General features: G+C 40.6%; 1 long non-coding RNA gene across 1 annotated transcript; it reads right to left on the bottom strand.

The window, feature by feature from the left end:
* Positions 1–11080: 11080 nt before the first annotated feature.
* Positions 11081–13918, bottom strand: LOC117075123. The gene is made up of 3 exons (XR_004433856.1): positions 13819–13918; positions 13245–13301; positions 11081–11184 (listed from the first exon to the last, which is right to left on the bottom strand). It is a non-coding gene; the product is annotated as an uncharacterized LOC117075123 (long non-coding RNA).
* Positions 13919–17995: the final 4077 nt, after the last annotated feature.

Below are 17995 nucleotides of genomic sequence, written 5' to 3'. Positions count from 1 at the left end.
CTTGAGGTCCAAAGAGGGAAAACGTTGAAAGGCATAGAAGACATTGGGGAATGGGCAGCAGTGTGCAATTCAAATGTAGTGATGGAAAACCCACACTTTGGGGAAAATCACCCTACATTACAGTGGGTACAGCAATGAAAGGAAAGGCAGATGAACTGGAATATATTCTCTTAGTCAGTGGTCCATCAAGAGAATATGTACTTCAAGGGAAGTACAAGTTAATCCTTTAGGGTACAGAAAGAAAATATTGAGGCCAGGTGTGGTGGCTCATGCCTTTAATCTCAGCACTTTTGGGAGGCTGAGGTCAGGAGTTCAAGACCAGCCTGGCCAACATGGTGAAACCCTGTCTCTACTAAAAATACAAGAGTTAGCCAAGCATGGTGACATGTGTCTATAATCCTAGCTACTTGGGAGCTTGTGTCAGGAGAATCGCTTGAACCTGGGAGGAAGAGGTTGCAGTGAGCCAAGATCGTGCAATTGCACTCCAGCCTGGGTGACAAGAGTGAAACTCCATCTCAAAAAAGAAAAAAAGAAAAAAGAAAATATTCAAACTTTATTTTATGTTTAAGCTTTAGCTAAAAATGAAATGTGTTATGATTATTTAATACACAGGCTGACAGTGATGACCTCACCGTACCAGTGTCTGTTGGTCACAAGCCATGTGTATACTCTGCAGCAAGGATGGGCTGGCAGTGAAAACTTCATGTGTCATTTTGCTTTCAGTGAATTGCAATGTACCATAGTCTAAGTGCTATAGGATGTCACTGGTATGGCTGGATTCATTAAAGCAAGACTTAAAACATAGAAGAATCTTTACAGTGCATTTTGAATGATATGAGGAGTGACTATGAACATCTTTTGTACCTCAGAGAAATTTGCTGGTGAGCGCATAGAAAATTACTTTGACGCTGTTAACTTGGAGATGGAATTTAACGTTCTTCTGTTACAAAAAAGGAAGTGCTCCAAAGTTACCAGCCTTTCTCTAACAACATATGACATTAAGTAGTTCATAATCAAGCATATATTTTATATTCTCAAAAAACCCCACAACCTGCTTCTTCAAAGTAACAAAGAATGAGAAAGTAACAATATTTCAAAAGAAATTAATGCTTTGAGAAATCATTTAGAAGGATAGAAATATGATTTGGTCATCAGAAAAAAAAAAAGTGTGCCATCTATTTTTTAAAATACCCTTATATCTGTGCCCTTAAAATAATTTAGAAATAATTGTTTAGTCTCCTTAAAATTTTTCCAGAACAAAGGCTTTTAATGAGTTTTAAACTCAGATGTTTTAAAGTAAAAAGTCAATGTTTTCTGATCAGTTTGCAAGGAAAAGTGGTCAGAGCTGGGGAAAATAGAACTTTATTGGCCAAATTTCAATGAAAACCAGCATGTGCAGGCAATGATACACCTCTTCCATTTGGATTAGACGTATTGCAAGGTATCTTCTCCTTTGTAGCACTCTTTAAAACCAAGAATCAGGATAATCTAAACTGGGAACCAGAACTTTGGATTGTTAAATCACAAGGTGTTAAGCCGAGATTTAAAAAATTTAACTAGGCCTATTCAATTACATTACTCTGTCATTTGTTAACATTAATTTTAGTAAGATTAAAAAGGAATTTTAAGGGCAGGAGCAGTTACTGAAGACTGTAATCCCAGCACTTTGGGAGACCAAGGCGGGTGGATCACGTGAGGTTGAGAGTTCGAGACCAGCCTGGCTAACATAGTGAAACCCCATCTCTACTAAAAATACAAAAAGTAGCCAGGTATGGTGGTGGCATGCGCTTGTAATCCCAGCTACTTGGGAGGCTGAGGCAGGAGAATCGCTTGAACTCAGGAAGCAGAGGTTGTAGTGAGCTGAGATCATGCCACTACACTCCAGCCTGGGTGACAAAGTGAGACTGTCTCAAAAATAAAAATAAATGGAAATATATTTTAAATAATTATTAAACAAAATGAATATTATTTTAAAACATGATTCATTTACTATTTACATATTCCCTTTTCAGGAATATGGATGCCTTATAATACATATAATGTATCTGTATCTGTATATTAGTACTTATATGTAAATTATAAATAAATAAACATATGCTGAGGGAGTGTGTTCAATTTTTAACTGATTGTGATACGTGACCAAGATGTCTGAAAAACACCTTCTAAAGATTATATTTTGCAAGTGAACTTTTCACCATTATTACCTGGCTAGTAGAGTTTTAAAAATTATTTCCTTTCATTTCCTGATTTTCAGAATAATAGATTTGTGTTCTATCTACCTCTAAAGGTGACCAATGAGATTTTATTTGCTTTCTCCCTCTTTCTATGTGCATGTATCCATACAAACATACACATGTATACACATATGCATATAATCTTTTTTAACCATTGAGAATGAGTAGCAGATTGTTTTCCTTTATTCCTAAATATTTCCATGTATATTTCCTGAGAACATGGACATAGCCATAGTACAGTTATCAAATCAGAGGAGTTAATGTTGATTTTGACAGCAGAATTTGAAGATCTTGACTTAATCTGATCAGATAATAAACATAAAACTGAAGTAAAAACTAAGAATAAGTCCAATATATTTACCTGAATTGTCTCATCTGTAATACAGAAACTAACATCTGCTTTACATACCCAACAAAAGTGCTATGAACATTAAGGAAACACTGAAAGTACTTTGGAAAACAAAAATGTTGCATCATTTAAATATTGTCATAATCATTTTTTATCAATTTTATTGTTGATGTGTAAGAAGATGGTTGCTCTTAAATATAATTATTTTAAGCACTGTTTTAAAGTGTTAGGCTATTTTAATTTTTAAAACATACACATATGTGTGTGTACACATTTATGTGTGTGTATGTGTGCATATATATGTATATATACCTCCACTAATTAAATTTACTACTACACCAAGAATAAAAGTCTTAACATAGGCATAATATAATCTACAATTATGATTAGGAGCCCAGCAGCAAAATACCATGCAAGGCAAAAGGTAGAAAGACGAGGATGAAGCATTGACATTGTGAGTGTGTGGAGACAGATAGCTGTTCCTGCCTTACCGTGTTAACCAAAAGAGACTGTACTTGGTTCACAGCTAGTGCAACTTACTGTTAATTACCAATATCTTGCAGATTAGCAGAAGTTAGGTGAGATGGGGTGGAAAACAGCCATGTCAACTTAATGGCACTCTTATCAAGAGTCCCCAAGAGACCAGAAGCTCAGAAGCAAACAGGAGCAGAAATGGAGAGTAACTATAGAAGGTTGTTTTGAACTTGATTTTCAGGTGGTAGGAGCATCAAGGAAGCATTCTGGAGTGTGTTCACTTGGTCTCTGTCTCTCTCAGATATGCCGTAAATTCTCCCTGGAGAAGACAAAGGGCTTGAGGAAAAACTTATTGCTGTCTTTACCAAAGAGAACAAAAGGATTCCAGGAAAAAATAACCCAGAATGTAGTGAAAGTCAGGGGAAGTTTTTATGAAGGCAGGGTAACATCTTAACAATTGTATGGCTTAGAGTCAAAAGTAAAGAAAGAGATTTTCAGCCTTGGAACTGACCCTGATGACCCTCCCGCTTAGGATGAATCCAGATCTTCTGAGGAAAAAACAACATCACTGCCCTTAAGAATAATCAAGAGAATATCCAGGTATTGACAAGCATAAGAAATCCTGACCTGAACATCAGACAGAGAAATGACTGGAAAATGGTTCCCTCCTTCCTGAATCGGATGAAGGAACCCACCCAGATCTCCCAAGGCAAATCAGATTTTCTCATTTCTGCTTCCACTTGAGGTTTGTAATTTTGGAACAGATGAGAGGAGAGAAGAAATGAGCAGCTGGCTACATAGATGGTATCCAAAAACAGGATTTGGTCTTCCAAACAAGGCTGATGATATTAGAATGATAGGCTCCTGGCAAGAAGAAGAAGGCATCTCTCAAAAACCAGGATAAACATGTTTGGCAAGAAGCTGTATGATCTGATAAAGAGGACTTCAACATGAAATTTAGGACAAGGAGCAGGGAAATGTGCTTATATAATGCTGTGAAGATACTGCTGTTCAGGTCTGCTCTCTGCTCTTCTCCCCCGGCTCCATGCCTGGGAAGCTTATGGAAGCACTGCATCATGAGGCTCCCATCCCTTTTCTTTGGCTTGTACCAGTGAGAGCCACCATGGAGAAATTCTGGGTTCAAGTAACCACACCTTCCTCTTTCCCCTTCAGACCAAGGAGTTGTAACAACTCTATGTGGTTGCCACTAAAGCTGCTACATTATCCAGCCTCAGTTTCTCCTAATCGTCTATACACTTTGTAAGTAAGATCTTTAAAATCTGCTTCTCAAATTACCCTTAAGTATACCAGCTGTTTCTTCCATGACTCTGACAGATATTATAGTTATCTATATGGAGGATGGTGAGTGCAAGGGAAAAGAAGGAAGTGTATGGGAGGAAGTTTCTGGTGATTTTCCATAGCAAGGTGAAAAGGAAACAAGACAGGAGTTGTGCCAGTTGTTGGCAAGACCACTGATATCTGTGGCTACGGAAGACTGCACAGCCATGAATGTATTTGGATGATGAAATGAAGCAGAACTTTTAATTCAGATTGTTAAATACAACCCAAGCAGTGAAGCTTGTCACTGCAGGGCAGGAGTTCAAAAGAAACTGATGAATCCTAGGGGTTTGGAATAGCACCGGCTGTCAGGAAGGTGCACACCTATCTTAGTAACCATTTGACTGAGGATGGACTCAGCTAATGAAAAAGGAGGGAGAAGGGGGGCATGAAAGTATTGGACTATCTATACTAGTGCTTCCCAACAGGGGGCAGTTGTACCCCTCATGAAACATGTGGCAATATTGGGAGATGTTTTTGATTATCATTGTTACTAGAAAGGGGTCCCAATCCAGACGCCAAGAGAGCGTTATTGGACCTTGCACAAGGAAGAATTCAGGGCGACTCCACAAAGTAAAGTGAAAGCAAGTAATTATTAAGAAAGTAAAGGAATAAAAGAATGGCAGGCCGGGCACGGTGGCTCATGCCTGTAATCCCAGCACTTTGGGAGGCCAAGGCGGGTGGATCACCTGAGGTCAGGAGTTCGAGACCAGCCTGGCCAACATGGTGAAACCCTCTCTCTACTAAAAATACAAACATTAGCTGGCTGCATTGGCGAACGCCTGTAATCGCAGCTACTTGGGAGGCTGAGACAGGAAAGAAACAGAGGTTGTGGTGAGCCGAGATAACGCCACTGCACTCCAGCCTGGGCGACAGAGCGAGACTCCATTAAAAAAAAAAAAGAATGGCTACTCTGTAGGCAGAGCAGCAGCATGGGCTGCTCAACTGAGTATACTTATAGTTACTTCTTTATTGTATGCGAAGCAAGGGGTGGATTATTTGCGAGTTTTTCAGGAAAGTGATGGGCAATTCCCAGAACTGGGGGTTCCTCCCCTTTTTAGACCACATAGGGTAACTTCTAGATGTTGCCATGACGCTTATAAACTGTCCTGGTGCTGATGAGCGTGTCTTTTAACAAGCTAATTTATTAGAATTAGCATATAACGAGCAATGAGGATGACCAGCAGTCACTTTCTTTGCCATCTTGATTTTGGTGGGTTTTTGCCAGCTTCTTTCTTGCTGTTTTATCAGCAAGGTCCTTATGACCTGCATTTGGTACCAACCTGCTATCTCATCCTGTGACTGAGAAGGCCTAAGCTACTGGGAATGCACTCCAGCAGGTCTCAGCCTTATTTCACCAGCCCCTATTGAAGATGGAGTCGCTCTGGCTCAAGCACCTCTGACATCATGACTGGTAGGAGATGGAGATGCTTCTGGCATCTAGTGGGTTGAGGCTAGGAAGGCTGATAAACATCCTAAAATGCAGAAGACAACCCCAAAGAACCTTTCAGCCCCAAATGTCAATAATGTGGAAGTTGAGAAGCCCTGATCTACAGCCTGGCTAGCCAAGTGGAAGCTGTGGACCATGTGTCTACTATAATGGTTAAGAATGCAGTCTCTGGAATTAGCTAGACCTGAGTTTGAATTCCAGCTAGTGATGTTGGGCAAGTAATCTAACCTCTCTAAGCTTCAGTTTTATGTTCTTTTCAGCTTTCAAGCAAGATCTATTGAGCACCCCCTTATGCCACGTCACACTATGTGGTGAGCAAGTACAAATGGTCACAGTAACATTTAAGTTAGCTAGAACTCCAAGGAAACAGGGCATTCTGGGTCACGGACATTTCCGGTTGAAAACTGGTGTTCATTCCTGTCTCATAATACATGTCAAGTAACTCTCTTGCTCCTTTTCTATTATTGTTACTTATTATGGCTTTTATAAAATTTACTGGATCCTGGGAAACAACTTGCACATTCCCAGTAGCTGAGGCAGCTACTATTGGCTGACCATTCAACAGCCAGAGCCTTTTGTGAGAGTGATTTCTTTGTGTGTTTTTTAATTTATTATTCTAAAATTAATATTATTTTAATTGAAAGATAATTATGTATGTTTATAGGGTATAGTGTGATGTTTTGATATACAATGTGGGATGATTAAATCAATCTAATTAACATATCTATCATCTCACTTATCATTTTTCATGGTGAGACATTTGAAATTTATTCTCTTAGCAAGTTTGAAATAAACAATATATGGTTAGCTATAGTCACCCTACTCTGCAATAGATCTCACAGACTTATGGCCTCTGACATTAACCAACATCTCCCTATTTCCTCCCAGCTTCAGTTTCTTATCTTTAAAATGGGGATAATAATGAGACCCACCTCACCGAACTGTGGAGCTTATATACTTATAGATTGTTTAGCACAGTGCTTGGCACATAGTTAAGTTCTCAAGAAATGGTTACTCCTATTATGGTAATTGTCACCTTCCCAGTACAGATTATAATTCCATTAAAACTAATTTATGAGGCAAGAGGAAAGTTTCAGCGGAGCTGATAGGTTTTGTAATTAGGTGGTTAGATGGGTGTGTTCACTTTGTAGAAATTCACTGAGCTTGCAGGAAGCAGTGGCTCATGCCTGTAACCCCAGCACTCTGGGAGGTCAAGACGGGTCGATCGCTTGAGCCCAGGAGTTGGAGACCAGCCTGGGCAACATGGTGAAACCCCATCTCTACCAAAAATATACAAAAATTAGACAAGCAAGGTGGAGTGCACCTGTAGTCTCAACTACTCAGGAGGCTGAGGTGGGAGTATCACTTGAGCTTGGGAGGTTGAGGCTGAAGTGAGTCATGATGGCATCACTGCACTCCAGCCTGGGTGACAGAGTGACACCTTGCTGCAAAAATAAATAAATACATACATACATACATACATTGAGATCTAGCTCTACACTTATGATTTTGGACCTTTTCTTACATATATTATAATTTTTTCTTACATATATATAATTTTAAAATTACTTAAAATAATTAATAGGAGTCTCATTCTGCCTGCCCTCAAAAAGTCCCACAATATCTAATAAATTCTTGACTTTCCTTGCCAGTGATTCAGTCTCTCAGAAGTTGAAAGGTGCAATGAAGGATGGTTACTCTCCACTGACCAAAACTGAGGAACTGGGAAGAAAGAGGAGAAACTGACAGCAACCTCTTATACAAGGGACCATCATATTATAGTATAGGAAGAAAATGTTTGTCAAAGCACCAACATCTAATTTAGGTTTTAAGAAAATAGAATTCAAAAAAGTTTGAAGAAAAAATAGCTGTGACCATATAGTCTGATTTCCAAAAGACCGAGTGACTTAAGAGGAATGGCAGGTTCTAAACAGAAATTCTAACTCTTTAGTCATAAATTATCGTGATAAGGGAGAAAAATGGGAAACAGTTAGTGTGGCCATAGAGGGAGCTCCCGGATGATCTCAGGTCTTTAAAGGATCTGCGTAGGTGAATGAAGAACACTGAGTTGGGGGCTAACACAAAGAATGACACAAGTAGGTATTATGCCTGCATGGTAAAGGTCAGAACTAGGCAAGGTTTATGAAGCATGCCAATGACAATTGAAAAAGCTTTTTAGCTATGCTTGGAACTGGAAGAAGGACAAGGAAGCATATGGCCATTGCTCAATTTAGTGTTAACAGCAGCACAGAGAAGGCAGAACAATTCATTTCATAATTTTTTAATTTTCTCGATCAAGGAAAATGATCTTCTAATGATAATGGAAAGCATGATATTGGCTAGGAAAGGATTTGAGCACTAACTAGTTGAATAAATAGTAAGAGCCCCTTACTTGTTTTTCATGGGCTCAAATCTGCTGCTGGATGAAAAAATGTGCAGATGTGATTGGGAAACCCTTACCTCAACCTTGGGCGACAGGGCACAAGAACCTGCCTGAAAGCTGACAGAAGGACCAGTGTGCTTATCTTTAAAGTGGGGAAATACATATTTCAGAATCTGCCACCCTGTGGGCTTGATGCTGATCCCTGGGAAAATTCTGGGTTGATTTAATTACATTAGGCAGTTCATCAGTACTTTGTGGAATAAAGGAGTGAAAAGCCCTGCACTCAGCCTGATTTTCCAGGGAAAGATGTTATACTAATAATCATCAACATTACTGAGCATAAGCTGCCAGCATGTCTCCAAGCACTCCATTTCTTCAGGCCTCAAAGAATCCTGTGAGGCAGGTCCTGAGACAGTCAAATCCTAGGCAGATTAAAAGGGGTCCCCAGAGAATCTCTGACCTGCTTCACAAGTGTTTACATCAGATGCTTTTGTGCAGATGAGGGCTAGATGCCCAGGGCTTGTCTGTGCATGCCCACAGCTGACTAGACCCTGGCATGTGCACTGTGGGAAGTGGGTGGAGCCACAGGAAATTCATACATTATGCAGAGGAAGAGCCTGCTCTCTTCAGCTCCAGCGGTGACCTAGGAATCAATCTGAGGTAGAAGGCCTGTTAGCAGGGGTCCATCACACATTGCTGAGATCTTTTTTCTTTTTTCTTTTCTTTTTTTTTTTGAGATGGAGTTTTGCTCTTGTCACCCAGGCTGGAGTGCAGTGGTGTGATCTCAGCTCACTGCAACCTCCGCCTCCTGGGTTCAAGTGATTCTCCTGCCTCAGCCTCCCAAGTAGCTGGGATTACAGGTGCCCACCACCATGCCCAGCTAATTTTTTGCATGTTTAGTAGAGATGGGGTTTCATCATGTTGGGCAGGCTAGTCTCAAATTCCTTACCTCAGGTGATCCGCCCACCTCAGCCTCTCAAAGTGATGGGATTACAGTTGTGAGCCACTGTGCCTGGTCTCTTTTTTCGTTTTTTTCACCTTTCACCCAATAAAATCCTGCTCTACGCACCCTTTGATATGTCCACGTGCCTAAATTTTCCTGGTTGTGTGACAAGAAGCCAGGTTTTAACTGAACTAAGGAGCAAAATTCAGCAACAGTACTACCATTATCTCTATTTCCAGATGAGGAAACAGAGGCACAGGGGAGCCAATGAATTTGTCAGAGGTCACACAGCCAGTGTAACAGAGCCAGAGCTCAATGGGCAGGCTGGCTCTGGAGCTTTTGCTCTTCCCCTTGACTCTGAGAGGCTTCCAGCAAAGCAATGAATGATGAGCATCAACATGCCTTTCAGGACAACAGGAGGAAATGTAGGCTGCAGAGGCTGCAGTGAGGCACAGTAGCACACGTTTAAGCAGTTGCAGCAAGAGAAGCTCGAGTGAAACCTCCCTGCCATTTTGGAAGTCATGTAACAATGCCTTAGGCTGCACCATTAAATACTGGTTATATGTGAGCACTTTTGACCTATTACAATGGTAGTTTTATGTGTTCCAGTCTAATACTGTATCCTCTCTTGCCTAATACTTTTTCATGTTCTTTTACCTGGACATGTATAGTGCTTGTTGGACCATTATCAGATGACGCATAGTTGGGATTGATACCTAATGAGATAATTGCAATACAGAAAGGTCGTTACAGTTTGGGGAGCAGGGATGAAACTATCACAAAATGAATTTTAACAGAAATAAATGTGAAGCTCTGAATTCAGTTTTAAACATTCAGTTTCCACAAGAATAGGGCGAGAGGGACCTGATTCACCAAAGTTCCTGTGAAAGCACAGGATATTTGGTCTCCACCAGCTTTCTTGAGTCCCCAGGTGATTGAGTGCCCCGGTGATTGGGGAGGTCAAAGAATACGGGGCTGGATTAAACAACCTCACACTGATCATTTAACTCTGTCTAGGGGACCAAAGTGCCAGGGCTGGGGGCAGTCCTCCGACATGCGGAAGGTGTTAAAAGAAGGGTGTTTATTATACACCGACCAGTGGAGAATTTGGAATTTTTAGCCTGAAGAGACTTGGGGAAAACTGATAGCAGCCTTCAAGTATTTAAAGGGATGCTATTCATAAATCAAGAAACATTTACTGAGTACCTGCCACATGAAAGGAGGAGCACTGTGTGCTATGAGAGACTGAAAAATGAGAAAGAATGCTATCTGACCTCAAGAAGTTTATTAAAAGAGAGGGGTTGTCTGACCCAGAGAGAAGTAATACAAGGGGTAAATCAACAGCTGCTATAATAGAGACACAAATAAATCCATAATCATTGTGTTTTCTTTCCTTTTTAAACAGATTTGTAGTACAAAGAACTTCAAATATCGGAAAGAAGAGGAGAGAAGTATAAGAGGTGTTAGACGACTTAAGAAGAAACAGCATTGGTTTAGTTATACAGAAAAAAATTCTAAATAAGAACTGTGTACCAATGGACTAGATGGCTGGATGAGAAACTGAGCATCCAGGTGTTCAGACAGAGACCAGGAGGCCTGTGTCAGGGTATGCCTGCTCTGGGTAGATGGGCTGACCAAATCTCCAAGACCGCTTCCAAATTGCATGAGTCTCTGACTCTGAAAATAAACTCTCGAAATCATAATGTTCATGAAAACACAATCCAGTCTTCCTGTGTGTTAACAGCAGCATGTTAGCCAGCATAGCATCTAATACAAAGCTGGTGCTCAGGTGATATTTGGTGATAGAATCCTATTTTTAGGATTTTTACTTCATGGAGTTATAAAGCAGAGTCCAGTTTTAAGAAATTCTGAACTTCTACAACAGTCCAATCAGATTTTTAGAGCTACAAACTGCCTTTTTGCTGGTGGGCTATGGCACCCATTTTACAGATGAGGCAAGTGCGGTGGAGAGGGGCTCGCTGCCTTGCTTGCAGTTGCACAGGCTTCTCGGACCTACAGGGAAATTGTTGCCTGTTTAGTCCAATCTATTTTCCATTAAACACTCTGTCTTACTCAGCTTCACAAAACAAAAACAGAGAAATAAAGCAACTTTCTTTTAATTGTATTTACTACAAGACTCATTTGATGGTAATTTCCTTCAGTACAATTATTTATGGATTTACTTATATTCCGCCTTTCAGCCTCTTTTATTTTTATTTTTTGGGGTGGGATTCCTGTTATGTTGCCCAGGCTGGTCTCGAACTCCTGGGCTCAGCAATCCTCCCACCTTGGCCTCCCAAAGTGTTGGAATTACAGGTGTGAGCCAACGCACCTGGCGTCAGCCTCTTTTTTTCGGCCTGCATACACATGCACTTACATGCACACACACACACACATACAGAGACACGGGCACACACACACACATACACAGACACAGACACACACACACACACATGAGCACAGTGATTCCAACAAGGAGATCTAATTTTTACTTAAACAAAGGAAGGAGCCACTATAGTGTGATTTGAGGGTTGAGGTGTCCAAGGAAAGCAACTACCCCTCTCCCAATCTTATAAAACCACTTCGTCAGAAGATCCAGCACAACCATTCGTGAATCATCCCTTGAGTGCCCCCTGCTGGCTCCCCAGAGAGTCCTGGGGGGAGTTCCTCTTTGAAGTCTAAACAACTAATTTAAGTTGTGAGCTGCCAGTCTTCTTTGTGACAGCCAAATGTACCATGAGAGTACCACAGGAGTGTGTGGTGGGGGCTGTATTTCAGGAAGTAGAAAGGATGAAATATTATGGTCAACTAAGCAGATTTCACCAACCTTACAATTTTTTCCCTGCAGTTAACTCATCATTATCTTCATTCATGTTCTCAAGACAATCCTTAATAAAATATTCAACAATCATTTGGGGCAGGGCACAGTGGCTCACGCCTATAATCCTAGCACTTTGGGAGGTCAAGACAGGCGGATCATGAGGTCAGGAGTTCAAGACCAGCCTGGCCAGCGTGGTGAAACCCCGTCTCTACCAAAAATACAAAAAATTAGCAGGGCATGGTGGCACACACCTGTAGTCCCAGCTACTTGGGAGGCTGAGGGAGGAGAATTGCCTGAACCTGGCAAGCAGAGGTTGCAGTGAGCCAAGATCATGCCACTGCACTCCAGCCTGGACAACAGAGCGAGACTCTGTCTCAAAAAAAACAAAAACAAAAACAAAAAAAAAACAAAACAAAACAACAATCATTTGGATTTGAGCTATATTCCATGTTAGTGTTTTCCTAGTATTTACTAGTAGTTCTAAAAGAAAGTGTGCATTCCTTGGGCTCAACAGATGGTAGAAAGAGATGGCTGGAAAGTTGATGAGAAACCAAAAATGAGCATTTTCCATGGGAAAATCCGAAATCTCCGCAAGGACCCAGTCTGATTGTTTATGATAAAGTTCTAGCACTGGTCCACCAATGAATCACAATGAAAATTTCCAGTAATTTTGAATTTGCCAGGCTACTGCCTACTGATTTTATAACACTGTTAACATGTTCAGGTGCTGGGGCGTGATGAGTGTCTATTTATTCATAAGTGCTGGGGCATGATGAGTGTCTATTTATGCATAAGACTGTTGTGGGGGGGCCTACATGCTTTAATCAAATCATGTGATAGTTCTATGCCTCACAACTGAAAACCAAATAGTTCCTGTTTCTCTTTTGCATATAGTCTCAAGTGTTGATGGAGTAGCACTGTGATGTTCATTAAGGTTAGAACACGCTACTCATGAAAACTCTTGTTTGCTAGGCAAGTGGGATTATGGGTGGTTTTTATTATTCTTTCAAAAATTTTTTTAATGTTGATATAAAATTCCTTTTAAAATAAGAATTTTAAAAAAGTTTATGAAAAGGTCTTTCCAGAAAGAAACAGAATATTTTGGAGAGTTCCCAGCCATGGGGTCATGAAGACAACAAATAAATGGGTCAAGAAGTGCCAATCTGGCAAAAAATTTCAACATATAAAGAGATCACTGCATAACTTCTGTTATAATCAAGCATATCAAAGTTGTTACATCAATAAAACTTACCCATAATTACGTACTGCATTTTTTCATCCATATGTTCCAGTGCCCAGCAGATAAAGCCTCAAAAAAAAAAATAGCTCAAGGGGCATTTCAAAGCCATTGTTTATGTCAGCATAATGCACCTGAAAAAAATGTGAATAGCTCATGTTGTCCATCAGACTTGATTTGCTTTTCTCTTGCTTCTGCAGGGTTGTGAGTGACTAGAGTTAATCTGATAAACTGACCTGTATGAAGGTGATTATTATTATATTCAAGTATCTTGGTTTTTTAGTGATTCAAATGAAATGAATCTGTGAATTTTCGGTCCCCGGAAACTTCATGTAAGTGGAGATTGGCAAAGGTGCAACTTGACTTCATGAACTAGGCAGCCACTACCTCTAGTTCCCCGCAGTCCAAAGATTTCTTATGCATGATTGGGGATGGGGACCCATTGGGACTTTGATGGCTTTAAAGTCTGTGGTATGCTGGAAAACAGCTCCCCAAAAGATATCCTCTTCAAATCCCTGGAACTTGTGAATGCCACCTTACATGGCAAATAAATGTGATTAAGTAAAAAATCTTGAGAGAAGGCACTTACCTTGGATTATCCAGATGGGCCCTAAATACAGTGTAGCATGTGTCCTCATGGGACTGAGGTGAAAGGAGTTTTGAGAGAGAGACACACACAGAGAAGACAGAGCAGAGAGAGACATGGCCACAGGCTGAAGGATGTTAACAATCACCAGAAGCTGGGAGGGGCAAGGAATGGATACTCCCCTAGAGACTCTGGAAGGAGTGCAGCCCTGCCAACACCTTGATTTTGGACTTCTGGCCTCCAGAGCTGTGAGAGAATACATCTCTGTTTTTCTAAGCCACCCAATTTTTGATTATTTGTTATAGCAGCCACAGGAAACTAATAGTCTAGGTTCAAATCCTGGTTCCAACTGTTAACTACTCATGATCTTAGTTTGTTCTGAACCACAGTTTCTTCATACAGTTGTCCCTCAGTATTCACGGGGGGATTGGTTCCAGGACCACCTGTGGATACTAAAATCTGAGAATGCTCAAGTCCCTGATGTCAAAGATGGTAGTATTTGTATATAACCTACATAAATCCTTCTGTGTAGTTTAAATCATCTCTAGATTACTTATAATATCTCATAGAGTGTAAATGCTGTGCAAATAGTTATTATACTAGATTTTAAAATTTGTATTATTTTTTATTGTGATATTGTATTTTTTATATATTTTCCTGAATATTTTCTTTTTGAGGTTGGTTGAATCCTCGGACATGCATCCCACAGATACAGAGGGCCAAAGGCATATAAAATGAAAGTATATGTGTAAGATGCCTAGTATGTAGTGTTTGGCACATACTAATAGTTCATGACATGTTTTTCGTGAAAAAAAAAAGTTTCAGTGGTTAAATCTCACATCATCATGTCCACAAACATCATGTGGTTCTCAGCTTACACACATGTTTTATAAGCATGTAGAAGAGAAGTGCCTGTGTTGGTAATGGGAGAGGAATGGCACATAAAGGGCCAGTGTGGAAAGCACGAGCTGACAGAGGCATGACAGGGAATCAGTGGGTAAAAGATTGTGTGGGAGGTCAATGCAGGGATCACGGGATTCTTACATGATGATAAAGCAGATGGACAAAAGTCCTTAGAATTTAATGGGAAAATTCCCTGGTTTCTTCTTGAAGGGCTTAGCTTTTTATATCCACATCCATATTTTAAACCTCATAACTGAAATCTAAGTACACTCTTCATTTGTAGCTTGTCAGCCAAGGGAAAATTACAGAATGGGTCACAGCAGCGGGAAGATTATGGGTTGCATCTGATAAATGGCTATTTATATGTACTGAGCTGGCTCTGGGGTATTCTCAGGGTATAATTTCATAGCAGAGTTAACATCATCTCATAAAATATGACAACAGGTTTTACGCTGCCGATCTGAAATGAAATTGCAGCCTTCCGTAATGAGCGAGTGCGGCCCAGAAGGCAGGATGGATTGAGCTTGCCTGGTACCTGCCACGTCCAGTCTCAGGCCCTTCCAGTGGAGAGAGGACACATGGGCACATTCCCAATTCTCTGTGGCACCTGCAGTCAGCTTTGGGAAGAGCAGTCTCCCACCTCCACACTCTAGGGACAGCTCCCTTCTTTCTAAAGATGCGTTTCCTGAAACACTGGGCGTAAATCGCAATCACATCTCCCCCACTGGTTCACATCATCATTTCCGAGATGATTTACCTTTACTTCTATTGATCTTCAATTGGCAAGAACTGCAAACTCTCCCTCCCTGCAAGCCCTGACTCGGTGATTAATGATTTATGAAGGAAATCTAAATGCCTCAGAGGTGGTCCACACTTGAAGGAACTGCCGAAGTAAATACTTTAAGTGGGCCTTTTTTGAAATGAAAATAATCACAGCAGTGTTAATCTCTTTTGTCATTGGGGACTTTGCTTCCCCTCATTGTGGGAGGGAGAGGGCTGTTTGTGCGTTGTTTGGACAGCACACCTGTACTTTGAGCGAATTTTTCTTGGTGAATGCGTTAGTCTGACTCTAGGTGAAAGCAAGACATTCTGTTTTCAGCCCACCTGGCCCCACCTGGGTTTCCGTGTAGGAAACTTTTCTTCATGGAGTTCTGCCCTGGAATCGGAGCACCTTTGAGAGAAAGGAATGTATACTAGGGTGTTAAGTTCCATAAATTAGTTATTACTCAGTTATTTTATATCCATCTATTATCTTATAGCTCGTCAATACCACCAATTTGTCCCCTTTTGGTCATTCTAGATATAAAGAATCTTGGCCAGGTGCAGTGGCTCATACCTGTAATCCCAGCGCTTTGGGAGACCGAGGTGGACTGATCACCTGAGCTCAGGAGTTCCAGACCAGCCTGGTCAACATGGTGAAACCCCATCTCTACTAAAAATACAAAAATTAGTTGGGCGTGTTGGCAGGTGCCCGTAATACCAGCTACCACGGAGGCTGAGGCATGAGAATTGCTTGAACCTGGGAGGCAGAGGCTGCAGTGAGCCGAGATGGTGCCACTGCACTCCAGCCTGGGTAACAGAGCTAGACTCTGTCTCCAAAAAAAAAAAGAATCTTTATCATTTTTACTTAACATGTTAGAATATAAATTTTTATTCCCACCACTCCCATTCTTCTTCTACCCCCAAATGAATGGCCAGCGGGAACTGCTATGCAGGGACATCAGCAACCACAGGATTAGGAAACTCTGCCCCTATTGCTCTGGGGCAGGACGGTGTGTGGACCCCAGCTGTTTCCAGTCACAGCATCTGCTCAGTGGTGTCAGGTTAGTTTTCAGCACCAAGCTTGAGTGAAAGAGATATTTTTAAATGTTCTAATCAAACACCTTTTCTCAAGTCCTCACCTACTTCTTACTCCCATTAGCATCACAAGTCACATCCTTCTTTTCCCTTGCCAGCAGATATAGAAAGTTTTAGAATAAATCTGTTAGAAAGACAGGTCATTTGGGAATGAAAACTAGACAAGGAAATCTTAACAGTTACATTTTTACATTATGCAGTTTAAATCCCCTTTCAAGCATTAAATCATCTTTTTATTTTTAGAGTTTATGGTATACAACAGGAACGCTGTGAACATTTTTTTTTTATTTTTTCCCTTGAGACAGAGTCTCACTCTGTTGCCCAGGCTGGGGTGCAGTGGCATCATCTCAGCTCACTGCAACCTCCACTTCCCAGGTTCAAGCGATTCTCCTGCCTCAGCTTCTCAAGTAGCTGGGATTACAGGCACCTGCCACCACACACAGCTAATTTTTGTATTTTTAGTAGAGACAGGGTTTCACCATGTTGGCCAGGCTGGTCTTGAACTCCTGACCTCAGATGATCCAGCTGCCTTGGCCTCCCAAAGTGCTGGGATTACGGGCGTGAGCCAGTGTGCCCGGCCTAAACATTTCTTTAGTTATACAAATTACAAAGAGTGAAATTCATTTTTTTATGTACAAGTCTATGAATTTTCACACATGCATAGATTCCTATAACCAGCATCACAGTCGGGATAGAGAACAATTTGAATACCCCAAAGATCTCCCTCCAGCTGCCTTTTTTAAGTTAAACCCTTTCTGTATACCTAACTCCTGGAAACCACTGATCTGTCTGCTTTTGCCTTTTCCAGAATGATTCCTAAATGGAATAAATCTGTAACCTTTAGATACTGAGATTTCACTCAGCATAATGCATTTGAGATTCACCTATGTTGTTGTCTGTATTTGTAATTAATCATTTTTATTGCTAAGTTGTATTCCATTGCGTAAATGGAACACGGTTTGTTTATCCATTCAGACATTAATGCTAATTTGGTTGTTTCCTGTGTTTTGGTGATCATGAATAATGCTGCTATAAACATTTGTGCACAGATTTTTGTGTTAACATGTTTTTATTTCTCTAGGATAAATACCTAAAAGTAGGATTGCTGGGTCATCTGGTAAATATACATCAAACTTTATAAAAAACTCCCAAGCAATTTTTCAGAGTGGTTGTACAATTTCACATTCCCGTCAGCAACATAGGAGAGTTCTTGTTGATTTAAATTCTCACCAGCACTTAAAATTGTCATTTAATTTGCATTTCACTAATTGATTATATTTAAGCATCTTTTCGTTCAACTTATTAATTTTATTAATCTTAAGCATTGTATTTGCTATCCCTATATCTTCTTCGGTGAAGTGTCTGTCAAAATCTTTTGCCTGTTTTAAAATAGGTTGTTTCTAATCACTGAATTTTGAGT

Source organism: Trachypithecus francoisi, unplaced genomic scaffold, assembly GCF_009764315.1.
Source record: "Trachypithecus francoisi isolate TF-2019V2 unplaced genomic scaffold, Tfra_2.0 Lachesis_group5, whole genome shotgun sequence".
NCBI lineage: Eukaryota > Metazoa > Chordata > Mammalia > Primates > Cercopithecidae > Trachypithecus > Trachypithecus francoisi.
This window is presented reverse-complemented; position numbering and strand designations above follow the sequence as displayed.